The sequence below is a fragment of the Pseudophryne corroboree genome, chromosome 1, assembly GCF_028390025.1.
Source record: "Pseudophryne corroboree isolate aPseCor3 chromosome 1, aPseCor3.hap2, whole genome shotgun sequence".
In the NCBI taxonomy this organism is placed as follows: Eukaryota; Metazoa; Chordata; class Amphibia; order Anura; family Myobatrachidae; genus Pseudophryne; species Pseudophryne corroboree.
Window position 1 is genome coordinate 899004557 of NC_086444.1, and position 18411 is coordinate 899022967.

The 18411-nt window shown below is 45.1% G+C and overlaps 1 long non-coding RNA gene across 1 annotated transcript in view; it reads left to right on the top strand.

The window, feature by feature from the left end:
- The first annotated feature begins 656 nt into the window (after positions 1 to 656).
- The window catches only part of LOC134962446 (uncharacterized), a 35678-nt gene continuing 17923 nt past the window's right edge, over positions 657 to 18411 (top strand). Inside the window, exons 1-2 of the long non-coding RNA XR_010188036.1 lie at positions 657 to 707; positions 3407 to 3673. This is a non-coding gene — a long non-coding RNA (uncharacterized LOC134962446). The remainder of the gene's footprint in view (positions 708 to 3406; positions 3674 to 18411) is intronic.

Below are 18411 nucleotides of genomic sequence, written 5' to 3' on the forward strand. Positions count from 1 at the left end.
CTGCAGTTTAGTTCTGGTTACACACAGGTTGTGTTATGGTTTCTTCAGCTTGTTGCTGAATTTTGTTCATGTCCGTTGACATGTGTTCAGTTGAATGCCATGTTATTCGGCATGTTTATGGCATGAGCTGGTATAATGCTCACCTTGTTTGTTAATTCCTTTCCTCGGAATGTCCGTCTCTCCGGGCACAGTTCCAAACTGAGTCTGGGGAGGAATATAGAGGGAGGAGCCAGGTCACGCCCCTTTGAAAGTCTTAAAGTGCCCATGTCTCCTGCGGATCCCGTCTATACCCCATGGTTCTTTTGGTGTCCCCAACATCCTCTTCGGACTCATAGAAAAGGATTTACCGGTAGGTATTAAAATCCTATTTTTTTTTATCTGAATTTTATGTGATGGATATGCACAAAATAGTCTAAGTTGGTGCAGTGACATGAGAAAAATGTATATAAAAAATAATTTTTAGAAATAAAAATTTGAAAATTGGCATGTGCATATGTATTCACCCCCTTTGCTGTGAAGCCCTTCAAAAGTTCTAGTGCAACCAATTACCTTCAGAAGTAACATAATTAGTGAAATGAAGTCCACCTGTGTGCAATCTAAGTGTCACATGATCTGTCAGTATAAACACACCTTTTCTGAAAGGCCCCAGAGGCTGCAACACCACTAAGCAAGAGGCATCACACCATGAAGACCAAGGCCGTAACTAGGTATGTGCAGAGGTGGCACAGCACATAGCGCTGCAGGGTAGGGGCACTTTTGGCAGCACTTCTCAATTACTTTCACTTGCAGCTTCCCTCTTTTTGAAGCACAGCATCTTCTGACCGCTGCTGTCTCCTAACCTGATTCCTTCTATTACTAATACATACCTATACAACATTTATGAGCTCAACTTGAGATTCCTTTGTTATTCAGTCACACTGTCCTTTATTAGATTTCAAGATGCTGACATGATAGATTTCAGATGCTGAGATCCGGTATTCAAACTCATTGCCTGTGGCATTGCAATCGGGCAATCTATTAATTGAGCTATCTGCCCTTGCTTAGAAAGGTTGATAATTCTAAGCTACAGAAACTATTTGAAGCTTACCTTATACTTTGTGAAAAAATAATTAGCATTGTGGCTGAGCAGATCTATGTAGTATGTTGCATTAAGAGATTGGATGTATGGCTGCACACTACATAGACCTGCTCAATTGCAACGCTTTTTTTTTTTTTTTTTACAAAGTACCAGTTGCTTCATATAGTGTCCCTATTGTAACTGAATAACAACGAGCTCATGAATGAGTGCATGGAAAAATAATGGGGGGGCGCCAATTCTTTCTCTGGTACAGGGCACCAAAAAGTTTAGTTACAGCTCTGATGAAGACCAAGGAGCTCTCCAAACAAGTCAGGGACAAAGTTGTTGAGAAGTACAAGTCAGGGTTGGGTTAAAAAAATATCTAAATCTTTGATGATCCCCCAGAACACCATAAAATCCATCATCTTGAAATGGAAAGAACATGGTACCACAACAAACCTGCCAAGAGAGGGCCCTCCACCAAAACCCAGACTGGGCAAGGAGGGCATTAATCAGAGAGGCAGCACAGACACCAAAGGTAACCCTGAAGGAGCTGTAGAGTACCACAGCAGAGACTGGTGTATCTGCACATGTGACCACAATAAGCCGTACACGCCATAGAGCTGGGCTTTATGGAAGAGTAGCCAGAAAAAAGCCATTACATAGTGTTAAAAATAAGAAGGCACGTTTTGAGTTTGCAAAAGGCATGTTGATGACTCCCCAAATGTATGGAGGAAGGTGCTCTGGTCAGATGAGACAAAAATTTTACTGTTTGTCCACCAAGGAAAACGCTATGTCTGGCGCAAACCCAACACATCCCATCACCTCAAGAACGCCCTCCCCACAGTGAAACATGGTGGTGGTGGCAGCATCACGCTGTGGGGATGTTTTTCAGCAGCAGAAACTGGGAAACTATTTTGAGTCGAGGGAAAGATGGATGGTGCTAAATACATGGATATTCTTGAGCAAAACCTGTTTCAGTCTGCCTGTGATTTGAAACTGGGACAGAGGTTCACCTTCCAGCAGGACAATGACCTGAAGCATACTGCTAAAGCAACACTCGAATGGTTTAAGGGGAAACATTTAAATGTGTTGTAATGGCCTAGTCAAAGCCCAGATCTCAATCCAATTGAGAATCTGTGGTCAGACTTGAAGATTGCTGTTCACAAGCGGAAGCCATCCAACATGAAATAACTAGAGCAGTTTTGCCTTGAGGAATGGGTAAAAATCCCAGTGGCAAGATGTGGCAAGCTTATAGAGATCCAATGTGATTTGCAGCTGTAATTGCCGCAAAACGTGGCTCTACAAAGTACTGACTTTAGGGGGGTAAATAGTTATGCATGCTGAAGTTTTCAGTTATTTTGTCCTATTTGTTGAGTGCTTCACAATAAAAATAAAAAAAATCTTCAAAGTAGTAGCCATGTTCTGTTAATGAAATGATGCAAACCTTCAAACAATCCATTTTAATTCCAGGTTGTGAGGCAACAAAACATGAAAAATGCAAAGGGGGTGAATACTTTATCAAGGCACTGTAATTTGTCTATTGACTCTGAACAATTTACATCGATATCGTTCAGTGTGTATACACTGGTGATCTCCCCTAATTAGTAATCAGCGATATAGTGCTGATTGCTAACTAGCTGAGGTTGCCCAGTGTGTACCCAGCTTAATACTGTGAATTGAATAATCTAGAAATTGTTATGAAATTTCTGCAACTCCAAAATAATTGTAATTTTCCAAAACTCCACTAGGGGTCAACATTGTGTTACAGGATGACACAAGCATAAAGGAACTTGTATCTATAATGTCAGGCGGTGCACCTTAGGAAGCCAGAAGGCGAAATCTGCATCAGGTTTATTCAGAGTTAAACTACAGTAGTCTGATAGATATATATATATATATCTAATTTTATTTTTTATTACCAGTTATTTATATAGCGCACACATATTTCACAGCGCTTTACAGAGAATATTTGGCTATTGACATCAGTACCTGCCCCAGTGGAGCTTACAATCTATATCCCTAACACATGTACACGCACTCACATTCACGCTAGGGTTAATTTTGTTTGGATCCATTTAATCTACCAGCATAGTTTTGGATTGTGGGAGGAATCCAGGGTACCTAGAGGAAACCCACGCAAGCACTGGGAGTATATACAAACTCCACACAGTTAGGGAACTGAACCATGATCTCAGTGCTATGAGGCAGTAATGTTAACCATTACTGTTTTAGCAATATTAGGCTTTGTATGAATGCTTACTGTATATAAACTTTAAAGTCAGTCCGGTGTTAGTATTTGCACAGTAAAGACGTGATTTACTTAGATCTGCATCCTGTCATTTCTAGGTGACCCAGTATCATCTACTGTACATCATGGTGTTAGAAGAGAGGCAGTGATGATGCAGGATTTTTGCCGAATTTATAGAATTTTCGACGAGCACCTCTCGGATTCCTGGTTAAAGTTCTGCAAGGAGTGGTGCATGTAGGTATTGGCAGACAAGTCCAAGAAGGTACAGGCATATACAATAGCTCTTGAATCTGGCTGGTGCTGTGGCGGTGGACAAGGCTGACACTCTCATGTCTGGAGAGGAGGAGGACAGAGAGGATCCTCAGGTACTGATAGCTACATTTTCTTAACTCTGTCTCCCTATAAAGAATGTGTTTATATAAGCTTTGCAGAACCCTGCTGAATATATTCAAACATATGTAGCAATGTTAACACTGTTAGCACTAAAGTGTGATTATGGTGCACTCACTGATGAGTTAATGTGGTATATGTAACAACATCACATGTACTCACCTTCTAGGGGAGTAGGGCTTGACTTTGGAAACCATTATACATATATGCAGGCTGCAGAAACAATACAATAATAATGTGTAAGAGTTTATAAAGGAGGCCAGTGTATGCTACAGCTAACATCAAGCACAGCCACAACAATGCTGTGGAGAGTGTGTTGACCGCCATTGCTCTGAGTGCTCCAAATATTCTAGACAGGATGACAAACAGTCCCGCACTCTACGGCTAAATAGTCCTCTGCACAGAATCAACTAAATTGAGTCCACGTCAGCCACAATCCTCTATCAAAGATTTTCAGTGTAAAAGTGTGGATCTAAGAGCGGAAAGGTCTACCTTGACTGACAGAGATTATATTTAATAAACTAGTCTCTAGTCTCTACCAGTAATGGTATATACCAGTATATATTATCTAGAGGTAGTAGGGCAGTATCAGTTATATGTGAGCATGGGTATAATTTATATGTATGAGTTGTGGACAATAGAGCTGAAATTACATTTTCATTTCATTGTCACTATGTATGAATATACTGTAGATCTGAGATTCTCAAACTGTGTGCTGTGCACCCTGGGGTGCCTCGGGACACTTGCAGCGGTGCCTCAGATTGGTGGTCCAGGACCAATTCAAACTATTTATTGTCCATGTAATAGGTAAAACCAGTGCTTGTGGCTGCCAGTAACAATATGTGGACAAACATATCTTGTTCCTCACCACATATTTGAACCTTTATGAAAAATAAACATAATTTACTACTTTTAATATTTTTTTCTAAATTCATTAATAAGAAACTTTTGGCCTAGGGTTGCCGTGAAAAAAATTCTGATACTCTAGGGCGCACTGATTCAAAAAACGTTTGGGAACCACTGCTATAGATAGTTAAGTACAACTGTTTATTGTATTATTTTAAACATACATTATTATTTATATTTCAGTTTAATTAGTACTCTGCTTTGATTGGGCCATAAGAGATTATGAATAATATGAACACAGAGAAATGGCTTAACCCTGTGGTTCTCAAACTGTGGCCCAGATTTATCAAGCATTGAAGAGTGATAAAGTGGAAGGTGATAAAGGGCCAGCCAATCAGCTCCTAACTGCCATGTTACAGGCTGTGTTTGAAAAATTACAGTTAGGAGCTGATTGGGTAGTACTTTATCACTGGGCACCCTGGTGTGCCTTGGGAACACTTGCAGCGGTGCCTTGGATTCAGAGGTGGCCCTAACCAATATGATGCCCTAGGCAAGATTTTGGCTGTTGCCCCCTAGGCACCGCCGCTAGTTCTGCAGGAGATGCCTGGCATGAGTCAGCTGGCAGCTCTGCTAACATTGGGCGCCTTTTTTATGAAAATGTGTCTTATTTGCATTGCTATGTGGCTAGAATGCACAAGCAGCTTCTGCTGCTTAAAATGATATGTGGCATGACTATATTCTGTGTGCGACTGTGACTGTGTCTGCATATGAAATGCTACATTACAGTGATTTCCAGGAATACACTGCAACATAGCATTTCGTATGCAGATACAGCCACAGTCACACACAGAATATAGGCATGCCGCATATCATTTTATTCAGCAGGAGCTGCGTGAGCCCCTAAGCATACCAAATGCCCTAGGCATTTGCCTAGTTTGCCTATGCCTAGGGCCGGCTCTGCTTGGATTGGAGGTTCAGGACCAATGCTAATTATTTATGATCAATGTAATAGGCAAAACCAGTTCTGGTGGCTGTCAGTCATAAAATATGTGGACAAACTGAAACAAATCTTGTCCCTCACCACATAACTGAACCTAAGGATGACATAAAAAAACATAATTTACTTTATTTAATATCTTTTTCTAAATATCTCAATAAGAAACTTTTGGCCTAGGGGTGCCACGGAAAAAAATCTCATACTCTAGGGTGCCGTGATTCAAAAAAGTTTGGGAACCACTGGGTTAGCCTGGGTTCACTATGAATTACCGGCGGCCTGGATGCCGGCTGTCAGTATACTGACAGCAGCATCCAGGCCACCAGTGTGCCAGCAGCATGGCGAGCGCTAGAAAGCCCCTTGCGGGCTCGCTGCGCTCGCCATGCTGTGGGCACGGGTTATATTCCCCCTCAGTGGGTGTCGTGGACACCCACAGAGGGAGAATAGCCTGTGGCACCGGTATTCCAATGGCGGCATTTCACCGCTAGTCTGGATTGCGACGTCGGCACTGTGATTGCCGGGATCCCGACTAGTGGTATTTTAACTGCTTCCTATTAGCCTGTTCAGTCATGGCTGTTTGGGTCAGCTAGAGCTGGTTGCTGATTCACAAAGACTGCCATGTATAAACTTTGGTTCTCCAATAACTTAAGCCCTTATATTTCATTGTGATTTGTACACAGTATTTATTGTTAAGGAAAACTTTCATTGTACAGGCTTAGACCTGTATTTTGAAGATATGCTAAATGGGACAGTTTGTTGAAAAGATCATTTCCACAATTTGATTCTGTCTCATTATGGCCATGCTTCGAAAGCTTACGACCTCAATAATCTTTATAAATTAAAATGTAACTTTTTTACATATTTTAAAATGTTCTAACTCGTGTACTGTCTCGCTGTTTTTATTTACAAACATATATAGATATTTGTTTTTATACTAGAAATAAATCTGTATGAAATCATAGACCTTGGGGGATATTATAGTGACAGTGCAGTTGCTGACACTTAGATTCATATCTGTACTTCTTTATATTTAGTTTGTTCCCAGTATTTTGAGCTTCCAGTTCATCTTTTAGTAGCCACAAAGTGAACATTAGAGTGACAGAACGTTATTTACAAGTAATAATTATTTCGCTAAAGGTTTCCACAAATTCACAGTTATTGGCCTATCCTATATCCTGATAGAGTACTAAGTGTAGTGTAGCCCATACATGATGATAACAGTAGTTATCCGCTTCAGTCATTGCACACACAGCCGTGATTTCACCGCCAATACTCTAAAGTGTACTACAGAGAGTATAACATCTGTGTTCTGAGTTACAGCACCCTTTTCCTCTGCACCAGTTTTACATGCCACCACCATTATAAGTATCTGTTGGCACAATGCAATGACTAAAATGTGTATTTATGTATACTAGTGATGAAGTTCAATATATACTGTACTTTTCTATGGTCATGTTCAGGGCTGCCATGAGAACTTATGGGGCCCAGGACAGACAAAATAAAAATTCTGCCACACTGCTCCACCCCTATGTGATGTATACATTGTGATGTTACATAAAGGAGGAGTGTTGCGGACCTTCAGGAACGGTTTACAGAGAGCTGATGCGCAAATAAGGCTTGTTTTAAGGAGTCCTTCTTGTGCATCAGATTGCTGTTGATGCAGACTGGGGCAGCTCTACAGGTATTGGCGGTAGGAGCCAGGGGTGGGACCCCCTCTCTGTAAGGGCCCAGGACACCAGTGCCTACAGTCCCCCCCTGATGGCTGCCCTGATCAGGGCCGGCGACAGGGGGCGGTCAAAGGGAACCCTGTACTGGGCCACAAGGATCAGAAGGGCCCCAAGTATATGACACTTATTGTCCGGCAGGGATGTGAGCTGTCTTGTCCAAATAGGGCAGCAAGCTGTAGGCGGTGTGGGTGCAGCCTCAGAGTGACAGGAGCCTCTCACACATACAAGTGTGTGCCTGCTCTTCCGGGTCCAGCTCTGTTGCAGGCAGTTATGGGACATGGCAGAAGCTCTCCTGGCAAGGATTCATGTGCTCTGCGCTGGCCTCTTCTGGTGGGGTGTGAGGGCCGCATGGTGCCTGCTGTGTGGTGTTCGGGTCTGGATACTGGGGAGAGCAGCGCAATTTAGTCTCTTCCCAGGGTAAGAGTGGATTGGTGAGGGAATACAGGGCTTTGGGATGGGGTGAGGGAGCTAGGAATGCAGCATGGAATCATTGGGGAGAGACAGACTGGAGTGTGGGAGGAAGGAGAGAGGGAGGCACAGACTGTGGTGTGTGTGGGGGAGGAAGGAGATATAGATAGAGATAGATAGATAGATAGATAGATAGATAGATAAAAAAATACATATATATGTGTGTAGATAGATTGATAGATATAAATATATATATATTAACTGTTTCTTATATAGGGCAGCAAATTCCGTTGCACTCTGATATATATACAGAGCCGGCCCTAGGTATAGGCAAACTAGGCAATTGCCTAGGGCATCTGGTATGCCTAGGGGCATCAGCAGCTTCTGCTGATTAAAATGATATGCGGCATGCCTATATTCTGTGTGTAGCATTTCGTATGCAGATACAGCCACAGTCGCACACAGTATATAGGCATGCCACATATCATTTTAATCAGCAGAAGCTGCTTGTGTATCCTAGCCACATAGCAATGCAAATAAGATGCATTTTCATAAAAAAATAGGCACCCGACGTTAGCAGAGCTGCCAGTTGACTCACGCTGGGAACTACATGTGTCATTATGTGTATAAGGGCATTAATAATGTGTAACATATGTGTAAGGGGCACTATGTGTGTCATTATGTGTATAAGGGCACTAATAATGTGCGGCATATGTGTAAGGACAAATGTGCACACTGTTCTTATTTAAATTACAGGGGGTAGGAAAAAAAAAAAAAAAAGGACTGCTATGGGTGGGGGGTGATGGTGCTGGGAAAGGGGTGCAGGGTCAGAGGCGGAACTAGTGGTGGTGCTAGGGGGCACCAGCCAAAATCTTGCCTAGGGCATCATATTGGTTAGGGCCGGCTCTGTATATATATCAGAGCGCAACAGAATATGAATGATCCGAGGGGGCCCCAGAGAAATCAATGTACTGGGCCCCAAGATTTCTGTTACCGGCCATGGCCCTGATAACTTGAGCAGGATCAAATAATCAGCCATCTGCTTCTCCCCATATACCCTTCTATGTCCTGTGGGCTACATAAAGGACAAAGGCCACCTTTCAGTTATCTATTCTGCATGTGACCATGAGTAGTGCTGTTCCATATTGTATAATTACTGATTGGACATCTCGGAGGGCACCAGGGCAAGTACGGTAATTGGAAGAGTGGAGTGCTGGACTTTTTCTCATTCTCCTCACAGAGGGCGAGTGGTTTGACCCTATGGGCAGGGGTTAAAGTGAGCCGGAACGGGGCGGAACTGCGTTCCGTCAGTTCCACCAGGAGACGGAACGCAGTTCCGCCTCCCCCGGCTCACCTAACCCGATGTCCCGGGCGGCGCTGCAGGGAGTTGCCGGGCGCCCGCTGAGATCGCGTTACCAGCGGGCGCCCGTCTCCCTCTCCGCAGCGGCAGCCGGAGCTCAGTACTGAGCTCCGGCTTCCGGCTCTGTCAGTGCGCGCTATGGGAGAGACGTCATGACGTCTCTCCCATAGTGCCGAGGAGCGGGCGGCGAGAGAGGACTGCGGCGGGAGCGGGGCTTGGTAAGTATGGTGCTCCCCCCCCCCCCCCTCCTATATGTGTACCACTAGCGGTGTTTCTACTGGGGGCTAGTTACTGGGGGGCTTTTATTACTGGGGGGCTTTACTACTGGGGCAAACTACAGAGGGGCAAAACTACTGTGGGGCTTTACTACTGGGGCAAACTACAGAGGGGCAAACTACTGGGGGGCTTTAGTACTGGGGGCAAACTACTGGGGGGCTTTACTGCTGGGGCAAACTACAAGGGGCAAACTACTGGGGGCATTACTACAAGGGGGCAAGCTACAAAGGGGTAAACTACTGGCAGCATTACTACTGGGGGCTAAACTACAAGGGGGCATAATTACAGGAGCTAAACTACTGGGGGTATAACTACAAGGGGGCAAACTACTGGGGACATTACTAACTTTGGCAAACTACATGGGGGCTAAACTACAGGGGCTAAACAACTGGGGGCACAACTGCAGGGGGCATTACCACTGGGGGATAAACTACATGGGGCAAACTACATGAGGGCAAAACTACTGGGGGCATTACCACTCAGAGGCTAAACTAAAGGGGGGGGGAGTAAATCGCTGGGGTCATAACTGCAGGGGCATTACCAGTATGGGCATGACTACTGGGGCTAAACGACTAGGGGCAATACTACACAGGGGCATTACCATTAAGGGCATTACTGATGGGGTGCACAGTTAATGAGGGCATTGTAAAGGGGGCACTTCATAAGGGGCACTACTGTTGGGGGCATTGCATAAGGGGCACTACTACTGTGGGCATTGTATAAGGGGTGCTACTGCTGGGGGCATTACTGTATGGGCCGACAAAGAAGCTGCGTTCCCGGTCCGCCGTCCGTCGCTCCACCCCTACCATCGCCGCCGCACTGGAAGCCCAGGTTCCAGACTCCCAGCTGCAGCGGATCTGGGACCAGGCCGGCTTTATTATCCCTGCCGCTGCATCGAGCTCCTGTGACCGCGGCGCTACTAGTTCAAATCTGTCGCTGATTGGCTGCTGGTCCGCAGCAGTTTTGAAATATTAGCGCTGTGGTCACAGGAGCTCGATGCGGCGGCAGGGATAATAAAGCCAGCCTGGTTCCAGATCCACTGCAGCCGCCCTCAGCCTCTTCTGCCGCCCCGCCCTCGGACCTCTGCGCACCCACAGCCTCCTCCTCCGCACTATCTCCGAGGCCCACAGCCTCCTCCACGTCACGCCTACCACAGCCTACTCATCCACAGCTCCGCAGACCACCGCCGCTGCTAAACAGGTAATCTAACCTGCTGCCTTTCTCTCTCCCTAGTCCCTACTGTATTCCCTTGCTGTCACTTTCCATGTCCCTGCTGTCACTTTCCATGTCCCTGCTGTCGCTCTCCCTGTCACTCTATAATGTGAATTTCGGCTCATACCGTGTGCTATAATGTGAATTTCGGCTCATACCGTGTGCTATAATGTGAATTTCGGCTCATACTGTGTGGTGTAATGTGAATTTGGCTCATACTGTGTGGTGTAATGTGAATTTGGCTCATACTGTGTGGTGTAATATGAATGTGGCTCATACTGTGTGGTATAAATGTGAATTTCGGCTCATACTGTGAGGTATAATGTGAAAGGGGTCCTACTATTGTGGTGCATAATGTGTATAAGGGGTATATGGTGTGGTAAACTACACTGAAGGGCACGCCCCCTTTTGCGTGGCCACGCCTCCTTGTCAGGAGTGCGCGCGCCTTTGGTGCGCACATAATTGCACCCTTCACTTTTCCATACCCCCACTTCAAAATTTCCACTTGGGTACTACTACTGTGGGCATTATTACTATTGTGTGACCACGCCCCTTTCTTTTTGAGGCCACACCCCCTTTTTGCTGCGCGCGCCGTAGGCGCGCGCAATACCTTTATTACATGGGCGCCGTGGGGAGGGGGGTGAGTTCCACCACCTCTCTAGGACCACTTTAAGCATTGCCTATGGGGTTACTTGAAGTCCGATGGTGCGACTGTTTGCACAGCGCAGTGGGTTACAGCCGCAGCTGGTGGGCTTCTCAGTAGACAACACATCACCTGCCTCTCTAGTGCCCCAGTCTGAATCAGGCCTTATCTACTTATCCGAATTAGGACAATATAATAAATATATCACAATGTAGGCTTGCTACAATACAAATAATTCTCTGCCTCCCTTTAAAACCCATAAAGGACTTTGGACGGGATGTACTAAGTGATTCCCATATGTACCAAGCTCTGGGAAGAGATAATTTCCAGAGCTTGGACCCAGTAGGCAATGCCATCTGTAGGTAGCCTTGCCTAATAGAAGCCTATGAGCTTCTTAATGATTCCTGAGAGGGATTTAAATGGATCCCTCCCAGTGTCCCCTGCGGTGCGAGCATCATTCTGTGCTTGAGCAGAAGGACTCCAGGGTCCTAAACTCGGAAGTCCAGTCATTGCACTTACTGAATGTACAGAATAAAATAGTAGAATATTGAGAATCTGCGCAAAAGTTGTCAATAGTGCAGCTAAAATCTATAATTCACAGTGCATATCCCCTTGCACCAAAAAATGTAACAGATAAAATATAGAGGTGGAAGAATAGATCAAAGCACTCCAACAACACCCAATAAGGTGAAAAAAAAATAAACAATAGCAGTACCGTGCTATATAGTATCCAGATAATGATACAGAATTTTCAGGCTCTGTGATGAATTGTAACTCCCTCACCTATGAGAGAGCTTTTAAGGCTCATGGAGGAGTACAAAGAAAAAAGAAAGTGCAATAGTGCAGTTATCCTTTTTACAACAATAAATTTATTTTATCCATCACATTTATACCTAACATAAGCAGTCAATGGCACATAGACATCCTCATAGGCAATAACAGCAACAGGTGTCAAAGTTCTGAAGATCACAGATGGAAACTCCACGGATGAATATTTCAGTAGCAAAATGTAACCCCTTCATACCTGCATAAGCGTGGATCGCTCGTGGGGGGTATAAATAGTAGAGAAAGTGCAATAGTGCAGTTAACCTTTAAAAGCATACACATTTATTTTAAACATCGCACTTACACCAAAACAGACGATTAAAAACATAGAAATGTATCTCCAAATGGCTTCTGCAGCAGCTGGTAACAGGGTCCTGAGTGCTCCAGGTGGATAAAGGAACCGAGGATGGAGGCTCCGGAAACCGCGATCCAAGACAGCAACCTGATGCCAGCTAAAGATGTAAGTCCAAATGGGAAGATACAACAGGGAGACACATACGCTTAACGCGTTTCAGACAGTCTTTGTCCTTCCTCAGAAGCTTCCTTTATCCACCTGGAGCACTCAGGACCCTGTTACCAGCTGCTGCTGAAGCCATTTGGAGCGCTTTAATCTATTCTTCCACCTCTATATTTTATCTGAATGTACAGAATGATCTTGTGCAGAATCACCCTATTTCTTTACTGGATTCATTATATTTGCAGGTACCCCCAAAAAACACCCATTAATAAATATACCCCTTACATCCCTCTGACTCTCAGGCTGCAGGATGGTTTCACCCCCCCCCCCTCCCCCTCCCCCCCCCCCCTCTGTGAGAATAGACTAAGGAGCATTGTACAAAACCCTTGTAATCCCATTTATAGCTGTAGCCTTTGCTGATGGTACCAATTATAACTATAACAGCAGTCCTTAAGGTGATTTCTTATTTTATTTATTTATTACCAGCTATTTATATAGCGCACACATATTCCGCAGTGCTTTACAGAAAATATTTGGCCATTCACATCAGTCCCTGCCCCAGTGGAGTTTACAATCTATATTCCCTATCACATGTACACGCACACACGTTCACGCGAGGGTTACTTTTTTTGTGTGTGTTGGGATCCAATTAACCTATTAAGTATAGTTTTGGATTGTGGGAGGAAACCGGAGCACCCAGAGGAAACTCACGCAAGTACGGGGAGAATATACAAACTCCACACAGTTAGAGCTATGGTGGAAATCAAACCCATGACCTCAGTGCTGTGAGGCAGTAATGCTAATCATTACACCATCCTGAATGCCCTCTTGTATTTTTGAAGTCTTTTGTTAATGCAGTTCACCCTAGAAGAGATTTAAGGATTAATTTACTGCTTTGCCCAAAAAATAAACCCGGTATGTACATACATCTCTGATGTCTTTAGATATACGCATGTGCAGATCAGGGAGTGCGTTACTGCGGCAACAGGCAGCGTTGCAGAAAATGGGGCAGGTTGCACAGCGCATGCGCACAGCGTCTAATCACCGCTGCTCTACAGCAGAGCAGCGATTGATAGGAGCCTCCCAACTGCCCCACCCCCCACTGCGGAACACTGCGGCCTGCGGGTAGGACAGCAGTACAGTCCCCAAAAAATGGGGCTGTCCCGCAAAAAGCGGGACAGTTGGGTGGTATGTATGTGTGTGTGTGTGTGTGTATATGTGTATAAATATATATATATATATATATATATATATATATATATATATACTCCTATAATGAAACATGATTAATTCAGCCTGCTAGATAAAGAGCTTTATTTCCTTATAAAGTATTAGTAGTGATTTATTGTAGAAATGCCTTTCACTTCCGTTTTCCCTTTATCTATATATTGAGGCACTCTGTACAACATTGCCATATAGTTCATTTTCTACACTAGTTAACTAGAAATTCATGTAAATCCAGTTATAATTGATGTATAAAATGTGTAAGAAAGGTGTAACTTAGTAGCTTTGCTGCTGGTTACTGTGACATCACACCTAGCCTGTGACATCACTAGCCTGTGACATCACAATGCTTTTTCCTGTAACATTCTATCTACAGCTGCAGAAGTTTCCAGTTACCATGCAGGAAGACAGGTAGGAGGAGGTGAGTCCTACATAGCAGGGTATGATGGATGGAGGGAGGTAAGGAAGAAAGAGTGCAGTATAGTCAGTTGAAAGGCAAGCAAGATAGACAGAACAGAGAATATAGGTACAAGCACATACATTAGGAGAAGGGCAAGAAGGAATTACATATTTAAGAATACAAATGTAGCGTTACAGAAATAAAGAGGGCAGTGGATGCAGATAAGTCTCTATGAGGCAGGATCTTGCTTTGGGATGAAAAAGTAAATTAAATAGATAAATGGCAATTTGATAATTTTGAAAGTATGTTTGGTTTAAGGAAAATTGGAAAAGTGGTTGACTCATGGACATTTTATTGTACTTAAACTAGTACTATTCTTAAGGATAGTTTTTTTAGAAGATCATAATCTGGCAATGTTCTGGCAAAGAGATTTGCAGAGTGTCGGGTGACTGGCAAAGAGATCTGCAAAGTGTCCGTTGAAGATGACGGGAGGGGTCGCAGTGGCAGCAAGGACTGGAGGATAACATGCAGGAGGTAAGTTACCATACCATGGGGGCTATTGGGAGCACAGTACAAAACAGAGACTATGGTGGGGGAGAGCGGACAATACAAAAAAGGCAGATGGAGGCAGATCAGTATAGGACACAGGCAGATGGAGGCAGCTCAGTATGGTGTGGGGGCAGCGGTGGTGCTAGGGTGTTCACTGCCCCCTTGCAAACTATAAATTTGAGCCCTCCCTTACTTTGTAAAGTGACAGCAAGCAGCCTGAAAAGGGACAATCTTATTCACATTACACCACACGTAGTGCCCCTGATACCAGGGCCGGTGCTATGGTGTTTGGCGCCCCCCTGAAAACTATAGATTTTCGCCCTCCTACAAAAAAGTCCTCTTAACATGTTTCTTTACAATGTTTTATATTTTGAAATGTAACGTGCAATATTTTGTAAAATTGATTATAAGGGGTACAATAAGGTACAGGGTTAGGGTTAGACTACATACCATACATGCATTGGGATCCTGCACGTTGGGATGCTGCTGTCAGTATTCTGGCCGCAGCATCCCAAACGCTGGGATCCTGATACCATCCCATGAGGACAAACACTTCTTGCACACACATATTGTTATGATTCCAGTACTCCTGACCGGAGGAGATCTTATGACAATGGCCAAAGTACTGGAAGGGAATGCTGGTTACGGGAGCAGGAAAGACTAGTTGCCCCTGGCGCCCTAACTCTATTGTCTCACCCGTGCTATCGGAAATCCCCTGCGAGACTATGGTTTCTTGAGCCCCTGGCAGCCACGTTTGAAAGGCGGATTATGTCTGCCCAACTCCGGTGCCCCCCGGTCTTAGTGAGAGACAAAGGGAAATCCGAGGCAGGATGATGACAAGAGGACCTCTGACTACAACAGGCCAAGGGCAACAAGCTAACTAACCAAACTTGAAGTATGCGCGGAAAAACCGCCAGATAAAAGGACAACCAAAATCCACTAGTCCATTACTCCTACCCAGCACCGCTGGATACCAGAGTGGATCTGTGGGAGCGGCATCCTCCGCAAAAGCTCCGAAACACAAATAATAAATAAAAAGTAATAAAGCGGCCAAGCCGCAACACACGGCTACGCCGCGACTCACGAACACCACTGGATGTTTAACGGTGCTCAGTCAGGACTCTAGGAACAGATGACGACTTCCGAGTGCAGGACAACTGAGGACAGGAACGACCGGATACAGCAGGACTGGAAACACTCTCAGCAAACAGATACAGCATGCAGGAAGCTATTACCGGCGTCTGTATGAGGCACTGCAAGAGCATATAAACCGAAGCCCTCCAATCAACTGCTGCCAGTGCTGATTGCATGAATGCCATGCAGCTGCCTTGCTGCAGGGCCAGGAAACAGGTGCCCTTACTAATTTAAATGGACCCAGCAACGGGGAACGCGGTCCGCCAGTGGCGTCCCCGTTGCTAGGGTCCGTGCGGCTCCGTGTGCCCGGCGTCTAGCGTTGCCAGGGAGCCGGCGGCTGTACGCGCACGGCGTCCCTGGTTGCTAGGCGCCGGGCCGCACCGACGAGCGGACCCCGGCGCCTAACAGTACCCCCCCCTTGAGGAGGGGTCAAGGAACCCCTAAAGCCAGGTTTCCGAGGAAATTCCCGAAAGAATGCCCTCTTGAGCCTTGGGGCATGGAGATCCTTATCCAGGACCCAAGACTTTTCCTCTGGACCATAGCCTCTCCAGTGCACCAGAAAATAAAGCCGACCCCGGGACAATTTGGAATCGAGAACCTTCTCCACCAAGAACTCCTGTTGTCCCTGTACATCTACTGGTGATTTCCCCTGAGAGATCTTCCGAGGAAATCTACTGGAAGAAACGTATGGTTTCAACAGGGAGCAATGGAACGTATTTCCGATCCGGAGAGCTCTTGGTAAACGTAACCGGAAAGCAACTGGGTTGATTTTTTTAATAATATGAAATGGTCCAATAAATTTGGGGCCCAATCTAGCTGAGGTTTGTCGAAGTCTAATGTTACGAGTCGACAACCATACCCTGTCTCCCACCTTAAAAGTGCAAGGACGTCGGAGCCTGTCCGAAAAAATTTTCTCTCGAAATGCCGCTTTTCTGAGGGCAAGATGCACTTTTTTCCAAATGACTCTGAGATGAGAGGTTAAGGTTAGCGAGGAAACAGAAGAATGTTGAAAAAAAAAATTAGCTCTGGGGTGAAAACCAAAAACTGAAAAGAATGGAGACACATTAGTGGAGGAATGACAAGAATTATTGTAAGCAAACTCCGCCAAAGGAAGAAACTCGGACCAATCATTCTGGAGTTTGGCTGAGTACAAACGCAAATACTGTTTTAATGATTGATTAACTCGCTCGGTCTGCCCGTTGGATTGGGGATGGTAACCGGATGTTAAAGACAATTTCATCTTTAATGAGGCACAAAAGGACTTCCAGAATTGTGCAATGAATTGTGGACCCCGATCAGAAACAATATCAGTGGGCAACCCATGAAGTCTGAAAACATGGCGGAGAAACAAAACAACCAATCCCTGGGCAGATGGCAGTCGGGGAAGAGCAATGAAATGAGCCATCTTGCTAAAACGGTCCACTACCACCCATATGACTCGGAATCCGGCTGACAGAGGGAGGTCTACCACAAAATCCATGGAAATGTGAGACCATGGCCTGAGAGGAACATTTAAGGGCATAAGTTGCCCGATAGGCAAGGAACGGGGAACCTTATGCTGTGCACAGACCTGACAAGAAAAAACAAACTCCTTAATGTCTTTAGAAAGACCAGGCCACCATACTGAGCGGGAGACTAATTCCAAAGTCTTAGAGATCCCCGGATGCCCGGCAACTTTGCTATCATGAAATTCAGTCAAAACGGTAGCTCTCAAAAACTCAGGGACGTAAAGACGACCAGCAGGAGTATTTCCAGGAGCTTGATGTTGAAGCTGCTTTAACTGGGTAAATAAATCTTGTGTGAGGCCTGCCCAAATGACTGAAGACGGAAGTATGGGAGTAACAGGACTGTTATTATGAACTGGAAGAAAACTGCGTGACAGGGCATCCGCCTTGGTATTCTTGGAACCTTGCCTAAAGGTGATAATAAACTTGAAACGAGTAAAAAATAAAGCCCAACGAGCCTGCCGGGCATTCAGCCGCTTAGCTGATTCGATGTACTGAAGATTTTTGTGGTCAGTCAATACTGAAATGGTATGTGTTGCTCCCTCAAGCCAATGTCTCCACTCCTCGAAAGCCCATTTAATAGCCAGTAACTCCCGGTTACCAACATCGTAGTTGGATTCAGCGGATGAGAATTTCCTGGACATGAAGGCACAAGGATGTAGTTCCAGAGACTCCGGATCCTTTTGAGATAGGATAGCCCCCACTCCAACCTCCGAGGCATCAACCTCAACAATGAAGGGCAATTCTGGGTTGGGATGTCTGAGGACTGGAGCTGAGACAAAAGCTTGTTTCAAGGCCTGAAAGGATAACTCAGCTTCACGTGACCAGTTGGTAGGATCCGCTCCCTTCTTAGTCAGTGCCACCATGGGAGCAACCAGGTCGGAAAAAGAATGAATAAATCTTCTATAATAATTCGCAAACCCTATAAAGCGCTGAATTGCTTTTAAGTTGGTGGGTTGCGCCCAACTAAGGATGGCTTGGAGCTTCTTAGGTTCCATGTAGAATCCCCGAGGGGAAATAATGTACCCTAAAAAGGATACCTCCGTGACATGAAACTCACACTTCTCCAGCTTGGCATATAGATGATTTTCACGTAATTTTTGAAGAACCTGACGCACCTGGGTAACATGTTGTTCAATTGAGTCAGAATAGA